We start from the raw sequence: 18,734 nt of genomic DNA, 5'->3' as shown, positions 1-18,734 counted from the left end.
AATCTGAGCGTGCAAGTTCTGTAACAGAATGAGGGGAGAGGGGATAGAGGAGAGTGCATGAAGGTAGGGGAAGAGGGTGATGCTCAGGCAGGCGGGAGGAGTAGGTACATTAAGTGCAAGTGAACAGGTGAAGAGGGAAAGAGCCAGTGGCAAGGAGTGATAGCAGAATCCACCAAGGATAAGGCAACAGGGCAATATAGTGCTTGAGAGTTCAGGAGGAGCAGGGTAGCACCTGCTAGGAAGAGACTCACACAGAGCTGAGCCTTCCAGAGGCTTCAACATGTGATGTGAGAGAAGAGTAGGAGAGTAGGAGGGAAGGGTAGGGGGGCAAAGAAGCGCTGAGAACAGGTGAGTGAGAAGCACAAGGCCAGCTTCAACACAACAGCAATGCAATCCTCTAGATTCAAGTGTCCAGGATAAGGAAAACGCCTAGGTCTCAACATACATCAGAACAAGCAAAACAGCAAGATGCAAGATTCCTGGTTAGAAGGAAAATGCATAGATTTCAAAATACATCAGAACAAGCAAAACACCTAGATCCGAGATTCCTGGTAAGAGACAAAATCGAGGGAGAATCATATATAACCTGGAGATTTATTAAAAGGTCATACTGCAAAGACTTTTGTTTTGACTGGATTTATGTTGAGGCAGTTGTCTATAGCATAATTATTAAATGCATTAACAAGCCTCTGCAAAACATTTTGAGTATTATCAACAAGCAGAAAATCATCCACATAAGCAAGCCATGTTATTTTAAAGTAACTGGTTTCGATGAAATACAAGCAGCTTTATCTAAATACTCATAAATGTGAGACACATATAGAGCAGGGTGCCAATATACACCCCTGCCTTAAACCAGAAACAGTGGTCAATGTCCTAGTTAAAGCTCCTTGATTATTAAGTCTACTTTGCAATCATTATGATAATGTTCAATTATGTTAAATAATTCTGTGGGAAGTCTCTTTTACCACTCTGTCAGAACTTTTCTTGATAAAATTTAAGAATAAAACCATTCAGAGTAGTCCCATTTTTTTTCTAAATTCTGTTTGCTTTTTATTAAGTCTACACACATCATCAGCCCTTTTTTTTAAGATCTCCTAATATCAGCAAATATTTTATTATATGCATCCATGATGCTTACATTTTTAGGATCTGCTTGATTACCCTTCTTAAAAACGGGAATAACATATGTGGTTTCCCATGTTTTAGGAATTACTATATTGCTCACAATTTGAGTAAACAAAGAGAACAGAATGGTGGCCCACAATTCTGGAGCCATTTTAAGAAGTTCATTGGAGAGATCGTTTGGGCTAGCGCTCTTAAGGAACTAACTCCTCCAATGACTATCAGTATACCCTTGCAATCAAACTCAGTACCAATATATTCATAATCATGGATCTTCAGCCAAGCTGTACTGGCATATATATCACCAGCATACTTTACTCAGACTGCTTTCTGAGTATGATTAATTTGCTTATCAACTTGGCAGCCTACCATTTCATGTATGATGTCCCAAAATATTCTCATCTGACTTTTTTGATTGGACAACCAGCATTCATTCGCCATCTCGTTGAATCAATATGTGACAATGTTGGCGAATTCAATTTTTGTAAACTTGTCTTACTTCTTTCATTTCAATAAAACATGAATTTTCATTCTTATTTTCTTAATACATTTTATATCCCTCGTTAGCTCTTTTTTTCATTCACAAGGGAATCAAAAGTATCTACATGCTCCCTTACTGCTTTCTGTTCAATGTAAATACACCTTTAATTAAGAAATGGATTTAAAATGCTGTTATTGATAAATGAATATACAAAGTCATGGCTAAACGTATTCCATTCTATGTCAAGACTGGAGGCGAACATTATGCTTCAACCTCCCCCACTCCACCTATTATACTTCACCGCAGATTCAAATCTTATCAAATCTTATCAACACCTGCCCCTTCCTTGTAACGGTACTCCATTAGCCATTCATGTCATTATCTTCAGTTCCTTCTTCATCATCTCAGTATACATCCATTAAATTTACCACATCCCTCTGTTTTTCATCCCGGTTCCCATTAGTAATCAATTACAATATGCCCACCTCCCCTTTTTTCGCATCCTGAACCCCCAATTGTTATCTATTACTTTGCCCTCCCTCGTCCTAATACCAGTACCCCATTAGCCATGCATGACATTAACACCTTCTTTCTTAATAATTTGATTACAAAACGGGTGATATTCCTTTACCTCACCTCCCTCTTCCTAATCCTAGTTACCCCCCGCTTCCTCTTACTGGTAACAAATTCGAAATCCATAACATAACCCTGCCACCCTCTTCCCTACCCAGGTGCTTCATTAGTAATACATATATCACCAAAACATCCCCTTTCCTCATCCTGGTACCTGACCCCCAAATCATCTTGTCAACCCCTGCAGCTTTAGAAGGCGTATCAGTTATATCCACTACCTCCTCCCCTTCCTCCTCACCTGAGTCCTTTGGAGAAGTTTCGCGGCGGTTAGCCTTCTTTCCGATCTTCTTCTTCTTTGAGAAGAGGTAGGGCCGTCCGCGGTGGGAAGCCACCCTGATTCCCTGCCAAGCAGGGAAGCAAGAGGCTTCCTTTCCGCAGGGACCGAATAGACGAGGGAAAAAAGCGGATGCTTAAAAAAACCCTCGGTGAACAAGATAACAGTCCAGCAGGTCCGGAGAGTGAAGCGATGAAAACCTGCAGATCCGATGTCAGAAGGAGGACGACTGAAGCAAGGATCCTGGACAGGGGTCTGGAGGCGAAGTAAGTCCTTAGAAGTTTCCAGGAGAGGTGGACGAGGAAATCAGCCGGAGAGGGCAAGCGGCAAAGAGAGAAAAGGAAAGAAAGACAGGAGAACCAGAACGGCGAAGGAGCGCCGCAGGTGAGAAAAAAGAGAGAAGGAACGGCGAAGAGATGCCGACTGGAGGACCAAGGGTCAGCAAGGAAGCACGGAGGAAAAAAGCACACGGAGCAAGCAACAAGGGAAAGAAACAAAGTTGCAACGCACCGAACCCGGAAGTGGGCGGTGCTTAAGTAGCGAAACCAGGGAGACAGAGAAAGACTAGAGCATGCAAAACCCGGAAATGGACAGGGAAACAATGGACGACCTAATGGCGCCGCCAACGCCAGGCGTTCCATAGCCCCCACCAGCGACTAGACGCCGGCAGCATGACACATCTTCATTGTCCCTATCAGTATGCATTTACATTAGTGTTACAGGTCTAATAAAAAGTCTGACACTCAGGTAAGGTAAGTGAACTTGTTTACTAAGTTTCAGAGACAAGGTATCTACATCAGGTAAGTCCAAGGGTAAGTTAAGTAAGAAGGAACAAAGAGATATCCACCGGGCGCCTCTCTCACATGCCACTCCAATTGACATTCATGGAGTTTACAGGGGTACTCCCACCACAACATTCTGCAGATATAACATTCAAACAGGCATTCTCACAAGCAAGCATTCATATAGGACCAAGGAAAGGAACACAAGACATAACACATCTCCCCCCATAACAGAAACCAAGATAAGGGTAGGGAAAGAAGTGCCCGAGGCAAATACACTGGGCAATGTGACCAAGGTATGAACCACAAAACCCTGGTCACCTCCACCCCAAACGCCAAAATTCACTACCAAAACCTACTCACTCCATTTCGAAGTTCAAGAAGACATACCTCATGCTCCCACCAACACAGTCCCTCCAATGACCTGCTAAGTACTATCCAATACACTCAAAATCTGTGGCTGCCCAACCACAGACACTCAGACCAATGAACCAGCCTTAACTCTCAACACACCATCTTCGTCATACGATCCCAAAACAACACCCTCAATCTTTCTGCTGCCAACATCTAAAGTGCACTGCGACACAGCGCACCATTTCACAGTGGACCAAAATCTCATATATAACCTGAACAATTAATCAATGCCCAAAATGCACAGAGCACAAATACCTAGCCAATGCACGGCAGGCGTAGAAGATCATCCGCTAAAGGTACCGGTGTCCAACTCCCCAGGGCATGGCAGGAAACACCTCTAAGTGAGGCAACCAACACCACAACATCTGTGGCATTTATGTTGGTTTCCAACCCCAACAACTGTGGCACCAATGCCAGGTTCCAAACCCCCAAAAATCTGTGGCACCAATGCCATGTTCCAAACCCGAAAAATCTGTGGCACCAATGTCGGGTTCCAAACCCCAAAATTGTGTAAAAAAATTCCACCCTTCTCCCACTGCATATTACTCTCATGCACACACATGTAATAAACTCCATATCAATTTCTGCAATTATTAACATTTTGAGAAAAAAGGCCATAAAGTACACAATGATCCTGTGCCAGAAGCATTAGTGTAAGACATTTCACCATTAAATATTTGCTTTGCTGTCATGTAATGTCACACAGTAGCCCTCATCTCAGAGGCTACGTCAATAAACAAGGCGTCAAAAGACGCCTGGTCAATCATACTACCATAACCTCCACTCAGAAGGATCCGTTAAAAAAAATCACAGGCCTCACATGACAACAGAACACTTCTTAAAAGCTTAAAATACCAAGGCCGAATCACATAACCTCAGCTGAGACTGAAAAAACGCATTTCCTTGTTAAAAAGGGAAACAGGAATACAATTCCCAACACCGTTCAGCAAACCTGGTCAGCAGAGTGTCTCTAAAGTTCCAATTATGGCGCTATCAAGATAAAACAACCAATGTTATTTGACCTCATGCTCTTTGCAGACTCACCAGAGATGAACCATAATTCATCACTGCAGTAGCCTGCAGATCAAATTAAAACGTGGTTATTTTACAGCAGTCTTCATTTTCCTTCCTTGTTCTGCATGACCTTCCTGCAATCGAAAACAAATCTTCGTTGCAAATACCACACTCCAATGATACTTTCAGCCATGAAGTTGTCCCAGCTGATCTTCGTGCAAGCCCACGCAAGAGGGTGATTGCAAAAAAAACAATGATATCTTCTTCCTGGTGTTCACTCAAACCCTGCATGCTAGATAAAATGACCTCGGAATGCAGAGGAGACGTGTGAGCTATTTCCTTGTTGACACACGTCATTATTCCCTCTAGGGAATCGTTGGTGGAAGAGCTCCTGCTCCACGATGGTGCGCTCTGTTGCATCCCCCAGATGGCATTCCGCTGCCAGAAGGTAGGTTCCCCAAAGTTTTTAAATTTCTGGCCTCTTAAACGCCGCAGTAGAGTGTGTGCACCGGCCCGTTGATTCCTCCCAGCGCACCCAGTCCCACAGAGGTATTTAGGCAGTCAGTACATTGCTCACATAATTTAGGGCTTCTCACACAGCCCTCCGACAACCCGCTCTCGGAGTCAGTCACACCATCCTTCTTTCCCATGCCTTCGACAGCAGCTTTCAAGTTCAGAAACTCTCAAGGATGGCCCCCTGGTGCTGGCCAATTACTTCATGGTGGCCCTTTTCCTCTATCACTGCCATTTGTTGGTGCTTCCCGCCCCCAGATGCCCCTTTCCTTTCATTGTTACAGCTGTAGGGCCAAGATACAAGGGTCAGCTCACCTTTGGGGGCGGGGGGCCTGTGGATGTCCCCTCCTTGGTCTCACTTCTTCCTTTCCTTTCTTTTCTTCCTTTGGTCCTTGATCATGGGTTCTTCAGGGATTTCAGGATCCCTGTTGCCATTCTGACGGGTGTAATGAAAAGTCTGACACTCAGGTAAGAGAAGTGAACTTCTTTACTAAGTTCCAGAGACCAGGTAAGTACATCAGGTAAGTCCAAGGGTAAGTTAAGTAGGAAGGTACAAAGAGACATCCACCTGCCACCAAACTCCTCTCTCACTGGCTCTTCACTCCAACTGACATTCATGGAGTTTATATGGGCACTCACACCACAACATTCTGCGACATAACATTCCATCAGGCATTCTTACAAGCAAGCATTCATACAGGACCAAGGCAAGGAACACAAGACATAACAATTAGACCTGCGTCTTTCATTCTCATTTCCACACCCCTTTAGTCCCCATTTCATTTTCACCACCCCTTCTTTTTCATCCATGTCCCCCTTTCAAATCCATTAAGTTAATATCTCCTGCCTCTTCCTCATCCTGGCACCATACTAGTAATCCATGATTTTTTTTATTAATTTGCATTTTGAAAGCACTCACACAGCCCACGGGCATTGAGGTGCTGTTACAGGAATAGTTTGTTTTACTTGCGCAGTTGTTTTTATTTGTCTTAGTTGCGTATTTATAATGCGCTTAAATACCCAGAGGTTTCTAAGTGCAGACCCAGAGATCGTACCTGTGTTGCTTCGTGTTTTCTAGCTTCCAATGCGAGCACATTGCCGCTGAGATATCCTCCCGGGACATGTATCCCTTCCCTTGTTTTCATCCTATTTCCTCCTTTGTAATCACTACATTACTCTCATCTCACTCTTCCCCATCTGAGTACCTCATTAGTAACCCATTACCTCCCCCCCACCTTCTTCTTCCTCATCCTGGTAACCAATTAGTAATCCATTACATTACCTTTACCTCACTCTTCCTCATACTGGTACTCAATTAGCAATCCATGATTATACCTCCACCTTCCTCTGCCTCATGGCTGTGCTCCATTAGTAAACCATGTACCTCCATCTTCCTCGTCCCGGTTTCTCATTTGTGATCTATTACACTACACGATCTTCCTTGTCCCGGTACCCCAATTGTAATCCAATATATATCCTGAGTCTCCCTCTATCTCATATCAGGAACCCCAGTTTCCGCACTTTGTCCCAGAATCAGTATTAGTAGTCTTTTTCGTTATCCCTGCCTCCCCCTCCTTTGTCCCTCTATACCATTAGTAATTCATAGTATCTCCCGCACCTTTCTCTTCCTTGTCCTGGTAAACCATTATAAATCCATGATATTACTCCGTTGCCCTCCGACTCCCTCTTCTTCACCAAGGGAGCCACATTAGTAATTCCTTCCTCATCCTGGTACCCATTAGCAATCCTTGCATTACCCCACCACAACCTTCCTCGGCCAAGTTACCCCTTACTAATCCATCATGTTACTCCCGCCTATCTTGTCCTGGTCCTGGTATCCCTTTAGGAGTCAATTTAATTAATGCTGCAACCCTTTTCCACTGTCCGGTACCACATTAGTAATCCCAATTACATTATCAATGCCTCCCCCTTCTTCATTCCAGTACCCAATTTGTAATTATTCCACTAATCCAGTTCATTCATCCACATCCTTGCACCGGAACCCTGTTATTAATCTCTTGTCTTACCTCCACCTTCCTCTTGCTTGTCCCATTACCCCCATATTAATGCATTACATTACCCTTGCATTTGTCTTGCTTGACACAACATACCATCTGTAATCCATTACATTAACCCTGCCTCCCTCTTCCTCATCCTGTTTCCCTTTTGTAATCCATTATATTACCCCCAACTCCTTCCTCTGCACCTCAGTAGAATTCCATTACATTACCCCCACTTTCATCTTCCTTGTCCTAGTATCCCATTCGTCATACATTGCATTAATAGCATCTCCCTCTTCCATGTCCCAGTAGCACATTAGTAATCCATTACAATTCCCTCACACCCCTCATCTTCATCCCGGTCCACCATTTTGTAACACATTACATTAACTCTGCCACCCTCTTCCTCAAACCATTACCATGTTATTCATCCATTACTTTACCCGCTCCTCTTCCTTATCCTGGCACCTCATTGGTAATCTATCACATTACCTTTGCCATCCCGTTCCTCATCCTGTTCCACCATTAGTAATAAATTGCATTACACCTGCCTTCGGCCTCCTCATCTAGGTACTTATTTGATGATCCATTGCACAACTCCAGCCTGCCTCTTCCTTGCCCCGTGCCCTATTAGTCAACCATTACATGACTTGTACCTCTCTTTTCCCCATCCTGGTACCCCCTTAGTAATTCATTACATTTCCCCTTGCACATCTTCCTTTGTAGAGTACCCTCTTAGTAATCCAATACATTACCTTTGCCTCATCCGTTATCCTCCTGGTATCCTGTAGTTATCTATTACATTAAATCAGACACTCCTTTTTTCTCTTCTCGGTACCACATTAGTAATCCATTGTATCATCTTCTCCACCTTCTTCATCATCCCAACAGCCCATTAGTAATCCATTGCATTATTCACGCTTCCCTCTTTCTCATCTGATGACCCATTAGTAAACCATTATTTTACCCACACTTCCCTCTTCCTCATCTCAGTACGCCTTTAACTATCCATCACATTGCCTGTGCCTCTTGATTCCTCAGTATGGGGCCCCATTTGTAATAGATTACAATGCCCCCCTTCCTCCATTATTATCCCAGTACAGAATTAGTTATATATTACCTTACTCCCGCCTTCCTTCCTCTTCATGGTGCACCATTATTAATCCATATAGTATAATTTCAACAGGTAGGGTTGGCCCATTACCGACCTAAAACACTGGGGCCAATAATCATAAATATAACATGAATGGTGTGTCTCAGGTGGGCGACAAATACTCGACAACAATGTACAAACTGATATTCTTTGTGTCTTTTTCTCCTAAAAATGGGCATTCCCCAAACACTCAATTTACATATGTTTCCATACATTCTATTCCACATTACAACGACTAAACAGTGAAAATAAAATGACCATACAGTAGGAATACCAGATGTCCGCCTTATACATCAGGATGAGTCTTGCTAATCATCCAACCCAACAGTGTATTAATAGAAATATAAAGACATGCTGGATTTATTAATTTTTCCAGACACAGGCTAACAAATGCTCAAGGTGCCATCATTGATCCAATACATTTGTTTCAAAAAGTAATTAGATGCGTGTCCCAACACATCTCAATAAACACAGCCTACTAGAAGAGACCATTTAATGGTGGTCTTTTTAAAATGAGCTCTAGCAAGGTCCTAATGGCTTTTGACCCTGCCCTAGTTTCAACCACAAAAAACCCAAGGTTGCTGGTTTTGCTCAGGACTGAAATGGAAACAATTGTAAGTAATGGAGACAGAAGAATCTGCTTCCTCCCAGTGCAGCTCCAACAAATCTATTGGCAGATTGTTTCGGTGAATAAATCATGCCCGTTGCAAGAGAGGGGACGTACAGCAGTGTAAATCACACTTCTATCCTGCTGTCAATGACAGCGGCTCTGGGCACTGCCTCAAAATTGCACCCCACCACGGCTGAGTCGTTGCGTTATTTGGAAGATCACACTCTGTGCAAATACAGCGGCTCACAACTAAGCCATTAGTAATCCATCATATTACCTCTGCCTCCCTCCTCCTCATCGCTTTAGTAATTCATTACATTGCCCCACTTCCCTCCTCCTCTTCATGATACCCCATTAATAATCCATTACATTTTCCCCTCCTCCCTATTCCTCATCCTGGTACCCCATTAGCAATCCATTACATAAACCCTAAATCCCTATTCCTCGTCACGTTAACCTATTAGTAATATAGTACCATGATCACTGCCTCACTGTTCCTCATCCTAGTTCCAGACTAGTAACCAATCAGATTATCACAGCCTCCCATTTACATTACTCCTGCCTTCCTCTTCCTCGTCCCATTTCCCCATTAGTAATCATTAATCGTGCAATTATCACCTTGAAATCCCTTCAACTAAAGGTTTGATTTTTTGTGCTTCGGGTCATGCTGGGCATGTGCAGGAAACATCTTTGCAAACAAGAAGCAGGACAGCCCTGAGACACAAGTGAATGACAGATGTTGCAACTACATCTGAATACTAAGGCTGGCAGAAATAATATATGTATGGTTCACTTGTAAAACTCTTTAGTGTTATGGTGAGTGTTCTGAGAAATAAAATGAGCGCCACGCCTATTGGTCAAACAGAAAACCTTTTTAAACACATACATGTTTGTCCAATATAAAGTCATTATTATGTTCCCAAAATACTTGCTGATTTTATGGATAGCAGCCAGTAACCCTCTTTGTTAATATTTCTCTGCATTGCCTTAAAGTCTACAATTACCTATTTCGTAAGAATTCTATACAAATGTACCAGACTGCCTGTCTTGTAATGATAAACTTTTATCAGAAAATAACTATGTGGTTGTTCTAGGTATTTTACTTTGTTCCGAAAGTCATGTTTAATGCTCATAGTATGACAGTAATATTACTTTTTTGCTTTTGCGATGGGGAGCAGGTGCAAGTGGATCTAGGTCACCTGGCCTAAGCCCCGCCCACCCGGTGCCTTTCTGCCTGTCGCTCTTTTTCACCACTTAGCAATCCCCGCCCACCTGGTGCCTTCCTGCTTGCTGCTCTTTTTTCACCACTTAGCAATCCCGGCCCACCTGGTGCCTTCCTGCTTGCCGCTCTTTTTCCCTACTTAAGGAGCCCTTCATCCTCTTTTCCTTTGCGATGGGGAGCAGGTGCAAGTGGATCTAGGTCACCTGGCCTACGCTCCGACCACCTGGTGCCTTCCTGCCTGCCACTCTTTTTCACCACTTAGCAAGCCCCGCCCACCTGGTGCCTTCCAGTTTGCCACTCTTTTCACCACTTAGCAAGCCCCGCCCACCTGGCACCTTCCAGCTTGCCACTCTTTTTCTCTACTTAAGGAGCCCTCCAGCCTCTTTTCCTTTGCAGATGGGGAGCAGGTGCAAGTGTATCTAGGTCACTTGGCGTAAGCCCTGCCCACCTGGTGCCTTCCTGCCTGCTGCTCTTTTTCACCACTTAGCAAGCCCCACCCGCCTGGTGCCTTCCTGCTTGCCGCTCTTTTTCACCACTTAGCAAGCCCCGCCCACCTGGTTCCTTCCTGCTTGCTGCTCTTTTTCACCACTAAGAAAGCCCCGCCCACCTGGTGCATTCCTGCCTGCCGCTCTTTTTCACCACTTAGCAAGCCCCGCCCACCTGGTGCCTTCCAGCTTGCCACTCTTTTCACCACTTAGCAAGCCCCGCCCACCTGGTGCCTTCCAGCTTGCCACTCTTTTTCTTTACTTAAGGAGCCCTCCAGCCTCTTTTCCTTTGCGATGGGGAGCAGGTGCAAGTGGATCTAGGTCACCTGGCCTAAGCTCCGCCCACCTGGTGCCTTCCTGCCTGCCACTCTTTTTCACCACTTAGCAAGCCCCGCCCACCTGGTACCTTCCAGCTTGCCACTCTTTTCACCACTTAGCAAGCCCTGCCCACCTGGTGCCTTCCAGCTTGCCACTCTTTTTCTCTACTTAAGGAGCCCTCCAGCCTCTTTTCCTTTGCAGATGGGGAGCAGGTGCAAGTGGATCTAGGTCACCTGGCCTAAGCCCCGCCCACCTGGTGCCTTCCTGCTTGCCACTCTTTTTCACCACTTAGCAAGCCCCACCCACCTGGTGCCTTCCTCCCTGCCGTTCTTTTTCACCACTTAGCAAGCCCCGCCCACCTGGTGCCTTCCTGCCTGCTGCTCTTTTGCCGGCTTGCAACATTATGTGTTACTACTGACTTCTGGAATTGTATTCACTCTTGCTTCTCCACTCTTTTGACTGCTAACTCTCTGTTCTCTCCTCCTTTCCCTTCTCCCTTTTCCTATCTCCTTCCCTTACTTTCTTCTATGCACTTACTCTATCAGAATTGTCCCTGGACCTAGTATGATAGCAACCTCATCTGTCTCCTCCCCGCTCCCCTCCAGCACTATCTGAAATGTCGTCAGGCCTAGTATGATAGTCGCTTGTTTTGTTCCTCCCCTACCTTTCTGCACCCCTCTCCCTCACCTCTTGTTTTTCTCCGGCTCTACCAGAAATGTCGTCAGGCCTAGTATAGTAGTCGCCTGTCTGTTTCCATTTCCTTCCCGCTCTCCCCCTCCCTTCCTTATCTATGGTTTAGCTCCTGCACTATCTGAAATGTCGCCAGGTCGAGTACGATAGTTAATTTCACATCCTTACTTTTCATGGCCTGTAAGAATGTCATTGTATTTTCCCTTGTTCCCTCCCTTGCCTTGAAGCGCTTTGAAACACATTGTGTATAGGCGCTATATATATAAACTATCATATCATATCATATGTCAGCACCCCAGCACTTCCTACATAGCATATTTGCATTCTCCTTGACTTCCCCCTTATGAGCCATGCATCCTCATTGTGATGATGACATTGCTGTAGAACACAGGTGATGTGAACATATGTCTCCAAATACCAGGCCTGACCCATCATGGGAAATACCTCTGTCACTACTTCTTTTATTCCACATTGCACCACATAAAATCAGCGACCTCCTCTTTTCACTCTCTCAAAATATTTGTGATTTTTTACAGGACATGCTGCTGTCTTTCCACATAGAGAGAAAAAATAGAGAGATAACGAGAGAGAGAGAGAGAGAGAGAGAGAGAGAGAGAGAAAGAGAGTGAGAGAGGCCTTTTGTAATGACCCCTCGCGGATTCCTTTCTTGAATCCCCCACTGCTGCGTGCACCCCTCTGCCTCCTTTCACCCGGCCCACCCACTACTTGGCTACTGCATCCTCTGTCTGCCTCCTCCTCTCTGTCTTGATACTCTGACTCCAGAAGCCAATCATACAGCATGTCACTCTTTTGAGCATTTCCTTTTGTGCCTCTGGCTTCCGGACCTGCAGTATCTGGACTGCAAACAAAATGTGAGAACGAGTTAGAGAAAGCAAAAGAGAGGATGACAGAAGGAGATCGAGTGGGAGAGCACTAGATGCTGTATTGTATGCTCAGCATATTCACACGAATATAGATCTGTAATAAAATGGTGTAGTCCAGCCTGGGAAGGTGCACTTTTTCAACTAGGCATGGGCAGGTGTGAGTTACAACAGTACTTTCTTGCCAGATGTGATTTACCCACCTGAGGCCACACCTGCCCTGTCCTTCAGCATCTGCAAGCAGTTCCCAGCTTCACTCTGGTCAGGCTTCATCATGATGGGGTAAACCTCACCACATATTGTGGCAGTGTGGTCAGCATGGCATAATAGAGCCCATGTTCTCTGAAAGGCTTCTTGATTGTTCCAAACTACTGCCTGGCTGGCCATACCACCAACATTAAGTCAGGATAAAAGCTGACCCAGTTGCTATTGCATTGAATGTCTCGCTGGGAGGATGGACTCTCTGCCTTTATTATTTAAGATACTGGCAATAATTGTTCTGGATTGCTCCCCAGTATGGCTGGGAGATCCAATGTCAGGTGTACTGTCTCCAACAGAAAAAAGATTATACACCTTTGCCCCAGGGAGAATATTTCTCACTATTATATCCATCACTTATTCCATTGGTCTTTGTCCATTAATCTTACAGGCCCTCAGGTCATTTATGGTGACTTCTGATATGTCCTTCATGCTTCTCCACTCTGGGGCATTCATGCTCTTTAATCCATGAGGAAGTGGTTGGTCTCTTCCAATTCCATCATGCAATCCTCTGTGTTACTGATTCACTTCTCAGTCATTTTACCCTCACTCCTATGCCATCTACTTGCGGATAGAAATGGTTGATATTTAGGTCACCATTGTCCACATTGGTTATTGGGGCATCCTTTGATCCTCTAACTCCTGCAGCACTTCAACCAGGCCAGGACGGGCTCAGAACCTCTCGCCCCTCCAGCACCTGCCATAGGATCTGATTCTGCTGACACTTTCCTGCCATCATGTGCTAGCATTACAGATGCACATTCTTACATTTTCGTTTGCTCTTTCTAGGGGTTGGCAATCACCCATGTTTGGTGCTGTGAGACAATCAAGACTCTAGCACTAACGGCTACCAGTCATTTGGTCGACAACCAAATGGTTGAAATCCAAATGGTCGATTTATTATTATTTTTTTTTAACATTTTTTTTTTTTGGGGGGGGGGTTTCCCTCCAACCCCCCTTTTTATATATTAATTTTGTTTTAACCAAACAAAACAAAAAAAATATATAAATAAATAAAAAAAGAAATTGCCAATTTTTTTTACGGCCATTTGGTTTCAACCAAATGGTTATTCGATCTTTTTTTTCGACCAAATGAGCGGACACCAGCACTGACCAGCTGCTTTATTGATAATGATATTGATATTGATATTGATATTTTATTTCTATAGCGCTCGTACACAAGTGTTTCAGAGCGCGACAAGGCAAGGGAGGGGAACAGGGTAGAACTAAACAGCGATCCTACTAGGCCCAGTGACATTGAGAACGCGCAAGTGCATGGGTGAGGGGGAGGGGAAAAGTCATCAAAGGGGGAGAAGTGGAAAGTGTGAAGCAGAGGAGAAACAGATAAATACTAATAAATAAATAAATAAATAATAAAGGCAACAAAAAATGGCAGTGCAGCCAGCAATTTGCAAGTGCTAGGTTTAAGGCAGAAGACAGGGCAGGTGTTATAAGTGCAGGAAGAAAAAAGGGGCGGGGGGCTCTATGGGTACAGATACAGAACGAAGTGCAAGCGGTGGCCCGGAGGCTTTGTGGGAGGGTGAGCAGGTACCTGGGCCCGGAAGACAGAGGGGGGGCAGGTGCACGAGGCCAAGAGAGAATAGATCAGCAGGGGAGAGGGGGAGCAAAGGAAGAAAAGAGGAAGTTCTTGAGGTGCTTCCGGAACCAGAGATGGTTCTCCTCAAGTTTAACATTGTTATTAGGTGTTTAATGAAAGGAGTTATCAAGGTGGTGGGAGTTTTTGGAGAACATGCCCATCAGGCTTTGCCGTATCATGTGATTCACTCTGCTCCCATTTTCATTTGTGTTTTCAAGCTTCTACACTACCAATGCCAACACTGTGCTCATGAAATCTGTACACGCATCTGTAAGCTGAAATATAACATGGCAAGCCACAATGTGCTCTGCGTCACCTTGGTGTGGATGTTTTCTCACTTTATTGTGAGCTTAGGGCTGCCTCTTCCTCTATTTCCTCCTCTGTGATCTTTTTACATTACTGCTGTAAACATTGGGATATCTTTCCAGCTTGTCTTAGTAGAACCCTAAATGAGTTGGGCCTATAATCCAATGTTTTGATTGTTTAAGCACATACACTATTGGTTTGTTCTCCACAGCAGTGCTTAAGTAATATGTTTCAGTCCTTTATTAGTATTTAGCCCAGCTATACTGAATTATATTCCAGTCTTTGTCTGCCTGTTTTCAATGGGATAGCCTGCTGTGAAAAGAAACTCAGGTACATGGACACATATATCAATTTGCAGAAACAGTGAAAGAGTTTGCTTTAGACTTCAAATTCACATCAGGAGATAACAGCCACCAGAATATCATCTTCAATATACCTACTGAAAACATTTACAAAATCAACAGAGTCAAAAAAGTGCTAGCTATTGGGGCAACAAGCAGAACTTTTAATGAAGCATTAATGATGGAAAAGTTGGCGTGAGCAGCTGCGCCTCTTGCAATCTGTGTCCCTTTTTCGAGCTTTGGGAATCATCTCTCTGGTTGGCCAGCGATGATTCTGAACTTCTGATTGGCTTTGATTGGTCAGAGGTGATTCTGAACTTTTGATTGGCTTCATCAGTATATTTAATAGAGGAAAAGGTACTGAGGGTAGGCTGTTCAGAGGGTACATGTCTGCTTCTCGTTTGAATCTGTGTGACTTTCTTCATATGTTTGCCTCTTCCCCTGTTCCAGACATGTTATTTGTTTACCAGCCGCAAAATGGAGCACTCCTGTCTTCTAGACCACCTCCTCTGGAGAACTTGTCTGCCCAGCTTTGCAAGAAGTAAACTATTTTGAAGTCGTACAATTTCCAAGCATTTCTGGCATTCCGTTCCCTCATTCAAATGTTTTTTTTTTTTTTCTCTGAGGTATGTAAACCAGTCTCATGTTGTGAAAGTGTTGCGATGGGAAGTGATGGTCACTAATGCTCATTTGCTCAAAGGAAATGGAGAGAACTATAAGTGAGCTGTATTTGGGCTGTGATGGGAAGAGGGGCAGAAAATGGGAAGAGTGACAGGTGCATCACTTTGGGGGAAGCCCAATACCAGCAAGATACCAGATGGGTACCTGCCATATGGAACAGGTCTAGTGCCCTGAGACCCAAGAGGCCTACAGATGGTGGATTGGCCTATTGCCAAACATCTCTGATAGGGAACCTTTCTAAAGCCCCCTCTGGGCATGTAAGAAAGTCTATTTAGAATTCTATGTGTTTTCGGGAGACTTTGGATTTTATAAATCACCCTTTCTTTGCTTTTTCTCGCTGGCTCTAAGATGAAACTGTTAAGCTATGTTTATAGGATGGGCAGCTTTGCTAGTACTTTAAAATTAAGTAGAAGCACTAAAGCCAAGCATTTAAATAGGTCTATTGAGGAGCAGACGATGATAGGGTGGGATGTTGACACATGTGAGTATTTGTTGAGTTATTTGATGGTTGTTTAATTTAGGACATTTGTGCAGTTCCCCACATACATTCTAATGCTTTGCTGTTAGGTGTGCTTTGGCTCAAAGATCTTTCCTTTGACTCTCAGCAAAGTGCTTATCCTCAGCCACTGCTGCCTCAGTCAGTACCATCTAAAGTCAGGAAAGTGTGTGAAAGTGTTACTGGCATTGTGAATTCAGTTGTTGTCAATCACTCACTCAACATCTTGCAAACAGCCCTTGTACCCTCTAGATTACACTGACTGGTGTAGGGAAGACATGGTATCCCACGTACTGGCACTGACACAATGTATACAATTTGTAAAACCTTTTTCGAAAATGTTACGGTTGTAGAAACTCCTATTCTGCCCTATCACTAAGATGAGAGTAGTCTTGACTATCAAACGATAAACAAAACAGTCCTAGTGGAGTCTTGCAAATCAAAATGCCTAAATTAACAAAAACGTAATGCCTGCCCTATTTCTTGTACAATAAGTGTAAAAAGGAAAAAGTCAGTGTTCAAAAGATAATGAGGCTAACCCAGCTCTCCTCCCCACGTTAGGCCTTACAGGTTAAGGCAATCCTTAGAGGCAGGATGACACACTCTGGCTCGGCTTCGAACACAGTACACAGTTCAAAACCGTGGATGGAGGCCTTCCTGGCCTTCCATGTTTTAAAGTTCCTTTCTCTTATTTCCAAAGTAATGTTTCAAACAAAATGTTCACCAAGGTCCCCCTATGCCAGGCTCAGACCTTTCACCACACAGTTTTCATAGGTCCCTGTCTGCCGGGCTCAGACCTATTACAATACAATTCACACAATGTTGCAAGAGACTCCTTTCCCCAAACTCAATATACGTCAGGTCCCCTCAATCGGGATTAGACCACTTTCAGATGTCGAAGTCTTTTAAATGTGCTTGGTTTTCCTTACAGACCATCGCAGGATCACTTCAACTCAACGGTCACTATTTATTTTCACTCTTGCTGTATGTCCTCCCTTTAGCTTCAAACAATGCACCTTTCACTGAGACTTTTGAATGGGCTACTTCCTTTCACCGGACAACTCTGTTACTGAGTATCATTGATCTTGCAGCTGTACTCTGCTTGAAAGTTTATTCACAGGTCTGCCTTTCTTCGCGTCTCATCCACAGGCGCGCATCCTTCATGTGTGATATGATGTGGTTACTTCATTCACTTTTACACACACCGGTCTCTCAGGTTGCTTGCCAACTCACCGGCTGTGTGCGCTTCTTGTTTTGCATATTCCAATGTTCAAGTCAAGGTTAGTACCACAGACTTGACCTCACCATCCCAATTCTTCCGTTCACCCGGGAGGGTTGCTGGCATCCTTGAAACACAATGCAATCTTCACTTGTGGGATCTGGCCTTAACCACATGTCTTTCACGGTCTGTCAGAGGCAACAACCTCCAGTAGGGAAGCTATGTGGTTTTCGGCTGCTGCTCTTATCCCTCGGTCGGTTGCTCTGCTTCAGTAGATGTGCCTTTGTCCCGGAGGTTCTGCTCATTCTCGTGTTCTGCCTTGCTCAGAGTGTGTCTTTAGGTGCTGCCTATTGTTCTTCTGAGGAGAGTTAACTGGTAGCAGGTTTATGCACTTAGGCCAAAGTGCCTGACTTTGCCCGACCCAATTAACGGGACATGCCCAGTATGATTTGAGAGAGTTAGTTTGGTTACTCTAAGTCACCCTCTTCCTCGGGCAAGTGTTTGTGCAAAAAAGGAGGGGGGAATTGGGGCGTCAGAAAATCCTAAATAATAGTATGGGGTAGATGAAGAATAAAGGGGGGGGCTACTGCATCGCATCATCAGTTGACTCCCCAAAGACCCCTCACCCAGGTGATCCTCCCACACTGGTCCACCCCCAGGGTCTGGATCCAAAGGTGATGGTCGTGCTCTGGCCTCCTGAGAGATTCCCAGGGACTAGCGGGTGAGAAACCATCTGGTTTCTCACACTGGCCTCTGCCTCACACTAACGATGTGCACTTCATAATAATGATAAGATCATATTTTTGTATAGTGGTTTATTCTGGAGTGGAAGTGGACTGGGCTGGGGGGCAAGAGGGCACTTGCCCCCCAGTCCTATAAACCTTGTGGTCCTTTGGTTGGCAGGCCTAGACATATGCCAAACAAAAAACAAAAAGAACGTCCCCATCTGACCAGGCTGGCAGTAAAAGGGCAGTGGTATTCAGTGGCAGAGTGGCAGAGCTAGTGGTTGGGGGAAGGTGGATAGTCAATGTCAAACCCTGATCTTCACACCAGGCTTCCTTCATAGCCCAATGTTTGTCCCTGACACTCCTCGTTGTGCAGCAAGCCGGCTGACTGCGGCCTGCTTTAGTGCATTATTCAAGCTGATCAGAGACCTGGAAATGAATTCCCATCAGTATTGGCACCTTGCGCTGTTTGGAAACCAAAGGAAAAGGTGCCATTTTGTCTGCCAAGCACATGTA

Source organism: Ambystoma mexicanum, chromosome 3p (genome assembly GCF_040938575.1).
Source record: "Ambystoma mexicanum isolate Mex_15411 chromosome 3p, UKY_AmexF1_1, whole genome shotgun sequence".
Taxonomy (NCBI): Eukaryota; Metazoa; Chordata; class Amphibia; order Caudata; family Ambystomatidae; genus Ambystoma; species Ambystoma mexicanum.
Note: the sequence above shows the minus strand (reverse complement) of the source record.